The sequence below is a fragment of the Neltuma alba genome, unplaced genomic scaffold, assembly GCF_004799145.2.
Source record: "Neltuma alba isolate B1F8T4 unplaced genomic scaffold, ASM479914v2 tig00010110_pilon, whole genome shotgun sequence".
Classification (NCBI taxonomy): domain Eukaryota; kingdom Viridiplantae; phylum Streptophyta; class Magnoliopsida; order Fabales; family Fabaceae; genus Neltuma; species Neltuma alba.
The window spans coordinates 613,820-630,623 of record NW_021635062.1 but is presented as its reverse complement, the minus strand read 5'-3'; the positions used below and the strand labels follow the sequence as shown (position 1 = coordinate 630,623).

General features: G+C 37.6%; 1 pseudogene; it reads left to right on the top strand.

The window, feature by feature from the left end:
* Positions 1–16,804, top strand: part of LOC114754209 (uncharacterized) — a 159,416-nt pseudogene that overhangs the window by 36,381 nt on the left and 106,231 nt on the right.

Here is a 16,804-nt window from a genome sequence, read left to right as displayed (position 1 = left end):
TTGTTAACTTAGATCACTATGATTGCTGGTTTGAAGAGTTGGATTAATGGCACTACTGCTTTCTTACTTTGAATTCACAGGGGTTCCCATTTATATCAATGCTATTCTCTTGCTCTGGTTTTATTTTGCCTTTGTCCAGGAGTACAAAGGTTTTAAGTGTGGGGGATTTGGATGAACCCAATTATTCTACGTTATTTCATATCATTTTAAGGGCTTTTATCATAGATTTTGACTTCTTTTGATGATAATTGTTTTTAATTTAGATTAAGAGTCCTTACTTTGAGTTAATGTCTTTTTTAGGGTAAAATTGTCATAATTGGTTATTAATTGTGTTCAATTGATTTCTAGGATAATTGATGCGTCAAATTGTTACTTTTCATTATAGGACACTTGAGACTTAGAGCCAAGATTGAAGACCAAAGCATTACACTCAAAATATTGAATCTAGAATAGTTGGTTGCGACCAAGAAAATGCCATGCTGTGGCAAAAAGTCTAAAAATATGCATCAGTGACTATTCTGGAATAGTTTGTCGAGGCAAACTCCTGCGGCAAACTCTTAAAATCTCACTAAAATTCCTTTTTTTAGAATAGTTCACCACGGTAAACTCTCTCGTATTAGTAACATCAGATTCTGATCCAGAATTCAAAAATAAACCCTCTACTCATATGATCCGACCCAGATTGACCCCTAAAACCCTTAGAAACTCTATTTTCGACCAATCACTCCATTCTATCATCTCGAACACCTCTATTCCCTCATCTTCTTTCCTCTCCACCTCTATCTTCTTTTCCATCCATTTCCTTCACCTTTCCTTCACTCCATCTCATTTCCTTCCTCTCCCAGCTGCCATGGTTGACAGATTCACTCTAGTTGGAGCTTTTCTTGAAGCTATGGAGGGCTAGGGTTTATCAACTCTTGAAGACTGGTAGTGTGCCATGAGTTTCCAGACTTTAAAGAGGAGTTTAATTCTAGTCTTCAGTTTTCTAGCTCTGAATTTATGATTTCCTAGGTCTAGGACTTGTAAATTCTTAGTTGTACTATTGGATTGATACTGTAATTATTGGTTAATGATTACATTTGTAGTTAGATTGATTAATGTAGAATTTTATGCTTAAATATATATGGTTACATATATGCTTATCTGTAACTCTCTTGATTCTTTCTTATCTTGCATGGTTGTGTTTTGATACTGAGTTGATTATGGGTTGCATTGAACTAATTGCATTAATCATTCTTAAATTGCATATTAGGGGAGCTTAACAATATTTATCATTAATAAAGTTTATTGATTTAAACATTGGACTGAATGAATTATTGAGGTTGTTATTAAGAAAACCTAATGGATTTGTGACACTCCCAATATCTTAAGTGAACTATAATTGCCATCAAAACCATTCTCAAGAGATTTCCTATCATTCATTTCTACTCTATCATCATTATCCAAAAACACCAAAAATATAGTAGCTTAGGTTTGTTTTCATTGCATTTAGTTTAGTTACATTTCAATTTAATCTTAAAAATCAAACCCTTTTTCATTGCATTGCATAGCATTTAGTCTAGCTTAGGTAATTAATAAAGGCTCCCAAAAGTGAAACGACACGAGTTTGCACTATACTACATAACTTGGATTTATTTTTGATTTAGAAACCCAAGGCAAACAACAAAAGGTCCTTATCAGTTGAAGTTTAATTCTTAACTATTCACTTAATTATCAAGTTACCAAGGTAAAAGATTGAGTTTTAGACTGGAAAATCTAAGTAAGAACAAATTTAAAGTAAAAGGATAACAACAAAGGTTCTAAATACAGAAGAGATTAAGGTAAGAGAAGATAGTTCCCCTAGCAATTCATCCTTCCTCCCTTGTCCAATCTTATAATTTGGAGTCTCTTAGTGTAACATCCAAAGTTTTAGGCCTAGAAGTACCAGTAATAGCCTGAATTAGATAGGCTATCAGACCCCTGTGAGCAGAAGTCCCAAAGACGAGAAAGGAAGTTAAAGCAGTTTCAGGGACTAAACTGCAAAGAAAAAGTTTTCAGGGGCTCGAGTATAATTAAGGTTAGAGGCTCCAGTAAAGTCTCGAAGGCCCAAAAAGAGAAAAGAGGCTAGATACCGGCCAATGGGTAAGTTAGAAACCTCAAAGAGATGGTTCTATGAGGTTAGGCTTAAGCAGGGGTAAAACCGTAAATTCAACAAGTTATGACCAGCAAGGGCAAAAATGGAAGAGTGTACAGAAAATTCCAAGAAAATCCCAAAAAAATGGGAAATAATATTCTAAGACTCTTCTATGAAGAGAAAAGATGAAAATACCCCTGAGGCAGCTTCAACAGAATTTATAAGGTTATTACCGGTAAAAAGTATACCATGTGAGGTAATTATTTAAAATAGCAAGAGACCTCAAAAATGTATACAAAAATGAGGTTAAATGGTTGAAAGGTTGTACTAATTTATAAAATTAGTCCCGCAACCAAAAGGCCAGTAGAGTGGCTTTAAGAAATTAAAGAGCCAGTTTTGCCGATAAAAGGGTATTTTAGTAAATGCATTTTATGCAAGGCTTAAAGGAAGTGTTATGGCCTAAGAAAATTCATAGATACTCTCTAAAATTAAAGAGAATTTATGGATATGACAGAAAATAATTACAGAGGCCAGAGCACTGTAATTAGAGAAAAGAAGTTAAACCCGGAGTAAAAGTGCACCAATAAAGTATTAATCAGAGTCTTGCACTTTACTTGGGCCACAAGTCGCCACTTGTCAAGCCTTTAATGGATGGTAATTAAAGCTTTCCAAGTGTCAAGCTACCAATGGAGAGGATCTTGACTTTGGAATTTAATTACAATGTGATTTAAGTTAATTAAGAGAGAGGATTAAGATTAAGTAGGCTAATGACACTTGGCTCTTCATTAATTGTGGTAGATGGGATATTTTGATAGCATTGATGAGCTCTTCTCTCCCCTAAATCAGATGGGAATTTCGTGCAAGTCATGAAGAGAGGGAAAAAGAGAGAGTTTTGAGGGAAAACCAAGAGAAAGGCATCAACTTTGGTCATACAATCAAGGTTCAAGGTGAGTTCTTGGCTCTAGATGTGTTCTTGCCTTGGTTTCTTTCTCTTTTATGGTTGAAAATATGTCTTCTCTCCCTTTTGATGGCTGGTCGAAATGGTTGATGAGTGGGGAAGGGAGTTTGGTTGTTAGATCTTGCTAGAACACCTCAAAGTATGGTAGATCCAAGTGAATCTATGTGAAAATTGGAAGAATTACGTGCTGATTTGATGGCTTTTTCGAATTAGTTACTGTTCATATCTGGTTCTGAAATTTGGTATACTTAAAGTACACTCTATGAGCTTTAAATTCATGGGTAGAACACTTTATTTGGATATGTGTACGATTTATGGTGATTTTTCAAAGTTAAGGTTTGAAATCTGGAAACAGTGTTGAACTTTTGGGAGATTGTCGAGTTCCGTACAATTCTGGTACTGTTCTGAGTAGAATTGGTTCCTGAAACTATTTTTCATTTAAATGTAACCTAATTATCTTTCAGTGAGACTTGGAAGCACTCAATTTGGAGTTTTCTAGATTTAATTATGAATTTTCAAAGTTGAGCAAAAATTCTGGAGATTCTGCGTGAACAGTACCCGCGAACCAAAATTTTCAGATTTGATATTCTTGAATCTAAAGCCATCTAAAGTGGTCCTAATTGATAGGAAATAGATCATAAGAATGTAAAATGATAAGATTTATATTAGAAAAGTTAGAAAGAAAACCCTAAGACTAAGAGAAAGGGGTTGAGGTTCAAGAAAGCTAGTCTTGAACTTTATGTAATCTAATGGTCCTAATGGATTGTGTCATCATTATGGTTATGTTTAGGACCTTTGAAACATCCAAGAGGATGTTTAGTGATGTTGACCGAATGCCACATGGTTGGAAAGTCAAGGGAGTCAAAGGAAAAGTAAGAGGAAAGCTTGAGGTGCAAGGTAGTGAACTTACCCTTTATGTGCTTGACATGGTATGTTTATGTGTTGGTTTGTATTTGTTGTTTGAATGATGTTGTGACATGATGATTGTTGCTGGAAATGCTGTTTCTAATATGTTCCCATGGCCATGCATTTTTATACCAAGCATAAAGCATGATGGCATGTCACTAGTTAACTTAAATTTATGAAAAACTACATACCATACACTAGCATCCATCTTGTGCATGTATGTGGTAATGTTTGCTACTGAGATTCCCCTGAATCTCACCCCCTCCCTAACCAACCATTTAGGTCAAATCAATGATGGGCACTAAGGACATGAGAAGCTAGGAGAAGAAGTGGAGAATTATTAATGCTAATGATTGATATTATTATTCAATGTATAATTCTCCTATGTTGTAAGTTATGTTATGAATGCCATCAATTCAATGTATATGCTTAGGATGTTTATGGCATGAATGAAAGTATATGAGTATGAATGGGAAAAAGTAAGCCCATGTTAGGTATGCCAAAGAAATAAAAAGAATTAAAGTAAGGAGATATTAAAGGATAAAACGTAGGTCCTGAAGCAGTTAGTTTTGAGCTTCAGTTTGACCTATCAAATGAGTGAGTTAAATCACGAGATTTGGCAGACTTATAGTCCACATCCCAAGCTTTAAAATGAGTGGTAAATCACATCATTTGGATGTGTATACAAAGAGATATGAGTTTTCAAAGTTAAGGCGCAGAATCTGGAAGGTCCAGATTTTACCAAATGAATAGTAATTTTAATCCAATAAACTGTACGCTTTCAGTGAGGATGAGTTCAGTTGAATATTTTTCCCTCAAAGAGCATTGAAAGAGCTTTCCGTAGAATTTTGGAACACCTCCATACGATTTTTGTAAAATTAGTTATGATTTTTCAAAGTTGGACCTGTAATCTGAAAACTGGATAGTGAATAGTAATTTTCAGAAAATTAACGTCCAAATTGAAATTTTTAAGTGTAAGACCATCCAACATGGTCTGGAATGATTCTAAATGAATGCTAAGGTACTATATAAGTAAGGTGTGACATTTTTGGTATCAGAGCAGAGGTTCTGGCATAGGAAGAAGAGAACTATCTGCAAGAATTTAGAAAAGGTCCAGTTCAGATTAGAGCTAGTAGTAGAATACTAAGCTAAGGTCCAACTAAGGTTATGGATTGGAGGTGAATGCTCTAGGGAAAATAAGTAATAAGGATCTTTAAATGAAGTTGGGGTCCTCTGTTAGAAAGGTACAGATAAAATAATGATAAGGAGTTATACGCAGAGGAAGGTAGCCACTGTGTAAAGATAAAGAGACTTCCCTCTAAAGAAAAGGGGATAATGGCTCATAAGTCAGATAGAGGTATGAGTCTAAACCCTAGAAGAAAAAGGGTTAAGTGGCAACCTAAGTTAGATACAATTACTGTAGCCTTGATACAAGGTTAAGGCAGCACGATCAAGATAGTTATCTTTGATTCCTAAATAGATATAAAAAGGTCAGAAGAGCTAAAGATTAATTTCTACCACTGGTAATCCCTAAGGATAAGGGAAAGCAAAAGTGCTAATGGCCCAGAGTTGTGAGCCAGACCCTTCCTTCATTGCTTGAAAGGAAGTAGATGACTTAGTTGGGGATTACAATGAGGCTAGGACATGGAAGTCCTTCAGGCAGCAGTTGAGGTTACGATGAACAAAGCTAAGTAAAACTAGCAGAAGTAAGAGAAGGTATGTTTTGTCATGATGAACCAAAGAAAATGGTGGCGAACAAGAATTCTTGTCATGACAAATAGAGATAGTGACTCTCAGATGCTGAGGTGGTATCTTGGCACGACTTGATGGACTATGAGGTCCTTGAGAGTAAGACTGATAGAGCTCAAAGAGAGAGTAGTAGCCACTATTTAAAAGCTATCAGATTCCCCCTCAAGAGGAAGAGTAATGATGAGTTGAACAAGATAGTTAGGGGTTGAGTCTGTACACCGCTAAGAGGGTGTAGTGGCCACTTAAGCTGAGCAAGCTCTTAAAGCCTCGTTAGAGATGGGGCACTATGATAGAGTAGCTATCTCAAGTTCCTGAATAGATAAATAGGAACATGGAGATAGTAAAGTCAAGGTAGATAATCCTAGTGGAATTCTTAGGGATTAAAAAGAAGAGAAAGAGATGAGAATAAGACAGATAGCCATGCGGGAAACTAGTATTATGAGATTGGTATGTTCCCGATGATGTTAAGAGATACTCAGTCACGTGGGGTTAGGTTGAGAGGCACCCTTTCCAAGGGATAAGTTCTTGGCCAGGAATCTTCCTAGAGAAAATAGGAATTGGTCCTCCAAGTCAGAATTGACACTGCTCTAGATGGAGCAAAATGCCCTATCCGATCAGGGAAAGGGAAGCAGCCGAGGCAAGGCAAGTGGAGTTGACCTTACCTAATGGAAGCACAACTAGCCAAGAATAAAGCTAGGCTTAGATGTACCTGAGCTTAGCAGAGTACTAGAGTAAGCAGAAAGAAAAAGAACCTCAAAAGTCCTCTCCCTATAACTTTCAGAAGCAGCTGCGAACAGAGAAAGAGGCTCCCTCTTGTAGGGATAAGATGTCGAGTCGGCATGCTATGGACATAGCAATCAGTAAGAGCTTGCACTCCTTGCATTAAAATGTCAGAAATGCATGTTAGAGTATGCTCGTACTGAAAGGTAAAGCAGAAGAAAGAGAAGTTGCATAAGTCCTCTCTCTGTACCATTCTAAAGTAGTAAAAGACGGTAAGAGCAGCTGGAGGAGTAAGAGAACTCCTAAGACAGATTGGCTTAGGCACCTAAAGAGACGAGTAGGTAGCCTAGGGAATTGACAGGAGGCTTAAGAAAATGGTATTGGTTCTTGGAACAGTTTTGGGGAATTATTAGTATGGTGACCAACTGAGTGGAGATGACTTCACTTAGTCATATGGTCTAAGTCTCCCAGAGATTGGTACCTATTTGGGAAGATGAAGACCAAGGACAAGTTGAGGATGTGGAAACCTCCTTCAGTTGTAAACCAGTACTGAGAGAGTACCCATGATTTCCTTCCAGATAACCTTATCATTAATTAAGCTGGATTCAAATTCCTTCTGATTAATAGAGGAAAGCCAAAGTTAGAGGAGTTGGAGCCATAAGACCTGGAAAAAGAGACATTCAGGCTAGCTCTAGATACAGGAAGAACCCTTGTGACACAGAGACAGACTGAGTATTGACAGGTAAATCCTTAAGATAAGGAGAGAGACAAGAATGTAAGTTGAACAGATATGACTAAAGATAGAATAAGAAGGGCCTAAGACAGCAATGTACTAGGGTTCGCACCTATCAGCACTATTCAGGTAAGTGTGCTTGGGCAAAAGTAACCTAATGATAGGTAGCAGTTGGGAAGTTCAGGCAGAAGTCCTGACTAAGGTATAAGCAGAGTATTGGTTCAAGCAAAGCCCGGTATGAGAGAAAACCTAATTAGAAAAGTAACGGGTGACTAGGATTGGTCCAATTGAGATTATGATAGTGAGGTGTTTTCTTCAAGGGAAATAGATATAGAAGAGAAGTAAAGAATGACAAAGAGTAACCTGAGAGATAGGTAGTCACTACTAAGAGACTCCCCCTCAGGACAGGAATGGTTGGGCTAAGAGAGCTTGACTAGGGAATGAGTCAAAGTTGTAGACGCCTCCTGAGGGTAATGGCTAAGAATATGGTAAGCCAATAAGGAATTGGAGTCTAGACCCTAATAGGGAAGCAGGGTGACAACCTAAGCCTCGGGTAATTAGTTAAAGGTGCCTGACTGGAAGGTCACACAGCGGAGATGTTTTAATGATTAATGCCTGCTGTGTAGTATGGTCACTTTATGATTAGCATTTGACCATAGAAACAAATGGTTAAGGATACAATAAGCCAATCAGAGGTATAAGTCAATGCCCTAGTAAGGGAACTGAATATCAACCTGTACCTTAAGTAATCGATATGACCTTGATAGAGGCATGGTAACAGAATGAGATGTTTAAAGCTTGTTCAAATCCCTGAATAGAGGTGCAAATTCCTAAGGGATAGTGAACCAAGAGGGACAGAGATTATATGACAACGAATAAAAGGTCAATGATGACATTGGTGCCAGACCTAGATACCGCACAGCAAGATGATTAAACATTTACTATTTGATGTGATGTGATGAGAATATGGTGATCAATACCTGACTAGAAGAATAATTGGTCAAGAGGTAAAGAAAGTCAGAAAGAGTAAAGTGAGGCAAGATCCCTCTTGAGGATAGAGATGAAAGGAAATGAATAAGAACATGATAGTGGATGGTTGCATTGGGAACTAATGCAGAGAGAGAGAGATAAGCAAGTTCCTGGTGATACCTAGAGCTTAATGATGCTTAGATACATGATAATGTTAAGGACTAAACAGTATTCTTTTATGTCCCTAAGGTATCCAAAGTGTGCAACCATGCAATTAGGCCATTAAGGAATCTAAGAAATGAGATTCCTATAGATAGATGCCACTGCTTATAAGATTGAGTAATCCAGTAGAGAGGCTCTCTTTGATAGAGATATGGTATTCGAGGAATGTACCCTGGCCGAGATTGCATGAGGAAAGTCTTGACCATGAAGTACCTCTCTAAGATTGGGAAGTGGTTCTCTGGATCAGAGTGACGCTGCTCTAGTAAGAGTAAGCTATCCTCTGAAGGAATGAAATAGAAAGCAAGTGGTTGAGTTGACGATGCTCCAGTTAAAGCAATCTGTCCTCCCACAGGAAAAGCAGAAGTAGCCGAGATAAGGCACAGGAGGACCTTACCCCAGAGAGAGAGAGAGTGAAACTGGTTAAGACAACAGAAGTGTGATATGCAAACAGATGCTCCTCGAGCTTAGTAGGGTACTACGGAATACTAAAGGATAATGAGAATGTGATGATATAAGTCCTCTCCTGATGCTGTCCAAACTATTAAGAGACAGCAAAGACTACAGAGTCCTAAGACAAGGCAGGCTGGCATTGATATAATAGCAAGTTAATGGGCTCTAGAGATGAGCCAGTGCCTAGGGATTTGAAAGGCACAAAGAAAGGAAAGTGACTTAAGGAAGCTAAAACGAAGGGCTAAAGAAATAGGGAAAGGCTAAGAATTTCAGGAGTTGACAGAAAGGATTGAGCAATGCCTAAGAAGACAATACTGATATCTGTGAGCAGTCTTGGGGAATAATCAGTCAAGTTACTAGCTGAGTGGAGGTGACTTATTTTATTACTCAACTCTATGGTCCAGAGTCTCCTAGAGATCCTAAGATGGCTCAGATGGATGATAGTATTCTAGGGTCATAGTGGATCCTGAAGAGGCTTATGGTAGAGCGCAATAGCTCCCAAGGTCATAGTAGACCAAGCCTAAGAGAAATTAGCTGAGTCATTAAGGGTAAGAGTACAGTACCTCTTTGGAAAGACAATGACCAGAGATGAGTTTAAGATACTGAAATCTCCTTCAGCGGTGGACTAATATAGAGAGAGTACCCTTGACTTGTTCCAGACATGTCTATTGTCGATTAGACTAGGCTCAATTCTGTTCTAGTCAACGAAGAAAAGAAAGGAGATATGCCCTTAAAGTAAAGAGGAATAACAGGGTATACAGCAAAGAATGGATAAAGGCTGTATTAAGAGAACCCAAAATGCCATGGTATTGTAAAATACCATGAAGACAGGTATACTGTCGTGGTATTATAATGAAAGAATGAGCCTAAAGTATAGGAAGATTATGAGCAGTGGTGACAAAATACTTAAAAGCAAAGACCATGCTCATATGAATGACAGAAAAGTTTAGAACGACGAGTTATGTAAGTATGAAGCCCAGGGTGGAAACTCGGAAATGAGGTATAATGAAAAGTTGCAAAGGTCAGAGTTAAGTATAAGTAAGGATACTCTCCTCAGGTAACCTCTCATTAAGGGTAAGAATAAAGGTTTGACCCGAAATTTCGAGGACGAAATTTTTTTGAGAGGGGGAGAATTGTAACATCCAAAGTTTTAGGCCTAGAAGTACTAGTAATAGCCTGAATTAGATAGGCTATCAGACCCCTGTGAGCAGAAGTCCCAAAGACGAGAAAGGAAGTTAAAGCAGTTTCAGGGACTAAACTGCAAAGAAAAAGTTTTCAGGGGCTCGAGTATAATTAAGGTTAGAGGCTCCAGTAAAGTCTCGAAGGCCCAAAAAGAGAAAAGAGGCTAGATACCGGCCAATGGGTAAGTTAGAAACCTCAAAGAGATGGTTCTATGAGGTTAGGCTTAAGCAGGGGTAAAACCGTAAATTCAACAAGTTATGACCAGCAAGGGCAAAAATGGAAGAGTGTACAGAAAATTCCAAGAAAATCCCAAAAAAATGGGAAATAATATTCTAAGACTCTTCTATGAAGAGAAAAGATGAAAATACCCCTGAGGCAGCTTCAACAGAATTTTTAAGGTTATTACCGGTAAAAAGTATACCATGTGAGGTAATTATTTAAAATAGCAAGAGACCTCAAAAATGTATACAAAAATGAGGTTAAATGGTTGAAAGGTTGTACTAATTTATAAAATTAGTCCCGCAACCAAAAGGCCAGTAGAGTGGCTTTAAGAAATTAAAGAGCCGGTTTTGCCGATAAAAGGGTATTTTAGTAAATGCATTTTATGCAAGGCTTAAAGGAAGTGTTATGGCCTAAGAAAATTCATAGATACTCTCTAAAATTAAAGAGAATTTATGGATATGACAGAAAATAATTACAGAGGCCAGAGCACTGTAATTAGAGAAAAGAAGTTAAACCCGGAGTAAAAGTGCACCGATAAAGTATTAATCAGAGTCTTGCACTTTACTTGGGCCACAAGTCGCCACTTGTCAAGCCTTTAATGGATGGTAATTAAAGCTTTCCAAGTGTCAAGCTACCAATGGAGAGGATCTTGACTTTGGAATTTAATTACAATGTGATTTAAGTTAATTAAGAGAGAGGATTAAGATTAAGTAGGCTAATGACACTTGGCTCTTCATTAATTGTGGTAGATGGGATATTTTGATAGCATTGATGAGATCTTCTCTCCCCTAAATCAGATGGGAATTTCGTGCAAGTCATGAAGAGAGGGAAAAAGAGAGAGTTTTGAGGGAAAACCAAGAGAAAGGCATCAACTTTGGTCATACAATCAAGGTTCAAGGTGAGTTCTTGGCTCTAGATGTGTTCTTGCCTTGGTTTCTTTCTCTTTTATGGTTGAAAATATGTCTTCTCTCCCTTTTGATGGCTGGTCGAAATGGTTGATGAGTGGGGAAGGGAGTTTGGTTGTTAGATCTTGCTAGAACACCTCAAAGTATGGTAGATCCAAGTGAATCTATGTGAAAATTGGAAGAATTACGTGCTGATTTGATGGCTTTTTCGAATTAGTTACTGTTCATATCTGGTTCTGAAATTTGGTATACTTAAAGTACACTCTATGAGCTTTATATTCATGGGTAGAACACTTTATTTGGATATGTGTACGATTTATGGTGATTTTTCAAAGTTAAGGTTTGAAATCTGGAAACAGTGTTGAACTTTTGGGAGATTGTCGAGTTCCGTACAATTCTGGTACTGTTCTGAGTAGAATTGGTTCCTGAAACTATTTTTCATTTAAATGTAACCTAATTATCTTTCAGTGAGACTTGGAAGCACTCAATTTGGAGTTTTCTAGATTTAATTATGAATTTTCAAAGTTGAGCAAAAATTCTGGAGATTCTGCGTGAACAGTACCCGCGAACCAAAATTTCCAGATTTGATATTCTTGAATCTAAAGCCATCTAAAGTGGTCCTAATTGATAGGAAATAGATCATAAGAATGTAAAATGATAAGATTTATATTAGAAAAGTTAGAAAGAAAACCCTAAGACTAAGAGAAAGGGGTTGAGGTTCAAGAAAGCTAGTCTTGAACTTTATGTAATCTAATGGTCCTAATGGATTGTGTCATCATTATGGTTATGTTTAGGACCTTTGAAACATCCAAGAGGATGTTTAGTGATGTTGACCGAATGCCACATGGTTGGAAAGTCAAGGGAGTCAAAGGAAAAGTAAGAGGAAAGCTTGAGGTGCAAGGTAGTGAACTTACCCTTTATGTGCTTGACATGGTATGTTTATGTGTTGGTTTGTATTTGTTGTTTGAATGATGTTGTGACATGATGATTGTTGCTGGAAATGCTGTTTCTAATATGTTCCCATGGCCATGCATTTTTATACCAAGCATAAAGCATGATGGCATGTCACTAGTTAACTTAAATTTATGAAAAACTACATACCATACACTAGCATCCATCTTGTGCATGTATGTGGTAATGTTTGCTACTGAGATTCCCCCGAATCTCACCCCCTCCCTAACCAACCATTTAGGTCAAATCAATGATGGGCACTAAGGGCATGAGAAGCAAGGAGAAGAAGTGGAGAATTATTAATGCTAATTATTGATATTATTATTCAATGTATAATTCTCCTATATTGTAAGTTATGTTATGAATGCCATCAATTCAATGTATATGCTTAGGATGTTTATGGCATGAATGAAAGTATATGAGTATGAATGGGAAAAAGTAAGCCCATGTTAGGTATGCCAAAGAAATAAAAAGAATTAAAGTAAGGAGATATTAAAGGATAAAACGTAGGTCCTGAAGCAGTTAGTTTTGAGCTTCAGTTTGACCTATCAAATGAGTGAGTTAAATCACGAGATTTGGCAGACTTATAGTCCACATCCCAAGCTTTAAAATGAGTGGTAAATCACATCATTTGAATGTGTATACAAAGAGATATGAGTTTTCAAAGTTAAGGCGCAGAATCTGGAAGGTCCAGATTTTACCAAATGAATAGTAATTTTAATCCAATAAACTGTACTTTTTCAGTGAGGATGAGTTCAGTTGAATATTTTTCCCTCAAAGAGAATTGAAAGAGCTTTCCGTAGAATTTTGGAACACCTCCATACGATTTTTGTAAAATTAGTTATGATTTTTCAAAGTTGGACCTGTAATCTGAAAACTGGACAGTGAATAGTAATTTTCAGAAAATTAACGTCCAAATTGAAATTTTTAAGTGTAAGACCATCCAACATGGTCTGGAATGATTCTAAATGAATGCTAAGGTACTATATAAGTAAGGTGTGATACTTAGACTCAATTAAAAAGATAGAGTCAGCTACTACTCAAATCTCTTATGAACACATGTAAAAAACAACTGTCTTACTAGATTTATTGTCTTGCTCTGTAGAGAAGAAAAATCAATTGACAAGAACATTTGAAAAGAAAATTGTAATTCTCTGAGGATGATGATTGAGCTCAATTTATTCCTATCTTTTTATTACATCTTCCATGGTTTTGTGGTATTTTCTGGCCTTTTTTGGTTATAATTGAGCTTATTTTAGGCTAAGAGTCCTTACATTAAGTTAGTGTCTTTTTAAGGGTAAAATTGTCATAATTAGTTATTAATTGTATTCAATTAATTTCTAGGACAATTGATGCCTTAAATTGTTGCTTTTCAATGTAGGACACCTGAGATCGGGGCCAAGATTGAAGACTCAAGGCACAAGATGCAAAGAGGAGCCTCTGCCATAGTTCGCTGCGGCATACTTCTTCCTTCACTGCGGCGAACGTCGCCTATCAAATAGGAAAGCTCTCTGCCATGGTTCGCTGCGACGAACACCTCGTATCAACACATTTCAGACCCGACCATTTTGGGAAAATCTGACCTACCCACCTCCAGGAACCGACCCATACATGTCATTTTTGGGTTAGAAACCCTATTTTGGGTATGGGTGAGGTCATACACGGAGAGGCAGCCACCACCTACGTTTTTCTATCATCATCTCCTCTCATCTTTCCTACTGAACCCTAATCCTCCATCTCCATCTCCTTTACCTTCTATTTTCCTGCACTTCTTCTTCATCTACCTTCATTTCCTTCATCTCCTGACTGTTATGGCTGAAGATTTAACTCTGGTTGGAGCTGATTCCAAGGCTATGATGAGCTAGGCTTTTCTAACTCTTGAAGATGGTGGAGTAGCATGAGTTTCCAAGCTTCAAAGGGGAGTTTTAGTTTTAATCTTTAGTTTCTAGTTATGTGTTTATGATTTCCTAGGTCTAGGAGTTGTAAAGTCTTAGTTAGACACTTTGGTTAATTCTATAATCACTGGTTAATGATTAACATTTGTAATTTGGATTGATTGATGTTGAATTTTGTGCTTAAATATATGTAGTTGCATATATGCTTCTTGTAACTCTCATGATTCTCTCCTATCTTGCATGGTTATGTTTTGATACTGAGTTGATTGTGTGTTGCATTGAGCCAATTGCATGATCATTCCAAAATTACACATTAGGGAAGCTTAACAAAGTTTTCATTAATGTAAGCTTTGGACTCAATGAGTTATTGAGGTTGTTATTAAGAAAACCTAATGGATTTGTGAAACTCCCAATATTTTAAGTGAACTATGATTGCTATCAAAACCATTTTCAAGAGATTTCCATTACATCATTATTATCTTAAAACACTAAAAACATAGTATCTTAGGTTTGTTTTCATTGCATTCAGTTTAGGCACCATTCGTTTAAATGTTAAAAACCCAAAAACCCCTTTTGATTACATTGCATCGCATTTAGTCTAACTTAGGTAATTAATTAAGGCTCCCAAGCGTGAAACGACCTGAGTTTACACTATACTGCATAGCTTGGATTTATTTTTGATTGAGAACCCCAAAGTGAACGACAAAAAGGCTCTCGTCAAGTGGCGCCGTTGCTGGGGAGCCAAGAAATTGGTTCTCTAGGTTAGCTAGTGTTAGTTGGTTGTCAATTGAAGTTTTGATCTTTTTGGGTTGCATCTTAGGTAGTTTAGTTGCATATTTGTTCATAGTATAGGTTTTCATCTTGCATAGCATCAAAATTTTGGGAAATACAAACAAATATACTGATTTTCTTGATTTTCAGCATTTCTCACGTTGTATTAGTGGAGTCCAGTATCTGATAAGCTTTCTGTGACAGTTTGTCGTGGCCAACCTGACCTTTTGCCGCGGCAATCTTTTTGAAAAACTGAAGGATTCCTCTCGGGATACCTTCGCCGCGGCAAACTTCCTGTACTCAGCTATCTGGTCACCTCTGTCACCTTTCACCGTGGCGAACTATTTTGAAAAGTTTTGAAACTTACACTTTTTGCTTCTTTCTCTATGCATACATACTCATACTAATCCTTACACTTGCATCCATGACATCTCATACTTTTATTTGACTTTGTGTGCTACAAGTCAATTTTGTTTGCTCTTTCTCTTGCGACTCTTTTCTTGCATGCCACGAAAAGAAAAACTTGTGCCCTATAACCCTGAGATTGAGAGAAGACTCAGAGAGATAAGAAGAGAGAAAAGAGTTGAGGGGATAAGTGAGTTAGTGGTTGAACAAGAGAACATTTCTGTGGAATCTAGCCTATCTAGTAGTGAGAGTGAGCCTACTGATCAAGAGATAATGACTGATTTACCACCTAACCACCCTAATCCTAACCCCAATGCCAATCAAGTGAGGAATGGAGGCAATGGAGGGAATGGAGAACAAGAGAGAGTGGGAGAAAATAATAGGAACCCTAGAATAAGAACAATTAGGGAAGCAACCACATTTGATGTCAATTTTGACCCATTTACTGCTGCTTGTCTAAATTTTAAAGTTAATTTTGAAATTAAAGGATTATTGATTAACTCCGTTCCAAAATTTCATGGCTTGACAGGAGAAGACCCATATCTTCATTTGCAATCCCTCTCTATGATCTGCCAGAGTATGAAGCCTGTGGGAGCATGTTAGATCAAGTACTATGGAAGGTTTTCCACCTATCATTGGAGGGCAAGGCTAGAGAGTGGTACATGAGCCTCCCAAGGCACGTAGCTGATGCATATCACAGTTGGGGGAACTTAAGGAAAGCATTCTTGGAAAAATACTTTCTGACTTCTCGTACTTCATCAATGAGGAAGGAGATCTATTCTACCAAGCAAGACTATGATGAATCTCTCTATGATTATTGGAATAGATTTTAGGATATGCTTTCAAGATGCCCACATCATCAAATTCCGGATGAACAACTAGTGCAGTACTTCTATGATGGGTTAAAGAACCAAGAGAAGGGTATGTTGGATGCTGCATCGAGAGGATCTTTGATAGACTCCACTGCTGAGGAGGCTTGGGATTTGATAAAGAAGATGACCCTAAATCATCAACAATATGGTATGAGAGATACTAGAGGAGTGCATGAGATGGGAGCTGCTTTGGTGCACAGTAGGAGAATGGACGCTTTGGAATCAAAAGTAGATTCTTTGGGAAGCAAAGTGACATCTCAATTGTCTTTGATCACTACTGAATTGAAGAATATAAGTGTGCTTCGCCCATCCGCTCCTATGGACATTACACCGCCTAGTTGTGAAACATGTGGATTAGTCATGCATATTTCTAGCGTTTGTCCAGACCGCTATGAGGAAGTGTCTACAGTCTTCCAAGGCTGTCCAAATCAAAAGTGGGACCCCTACTCCAACACTTACAATGAGGGATGGAAAGCAAACCCTCGATTGGGCTGGAGGAATATGATAGTAGACCTCCAAACAGATTTCAGAAGAGTGGAGGAGCTGGTCCATCTTCAAACCAGTTCCAAAACCAATCTTAAGCCCTAACTGTCCCGCCTAAGGATGAAACCAATCAACTCCTACAAAATATGATGACCTTAATGAAGGAAGAAAAGGCTGCTAACGCTACTCAGTTCAACTCCTTAGCTTCACTAATTCAACAAGACTCATCCAAGAATGATGCTAGATTTAGTGCTTTGGAAAAGAGGATAGAGAAATGGGAGACTAAATCTGAGAACAT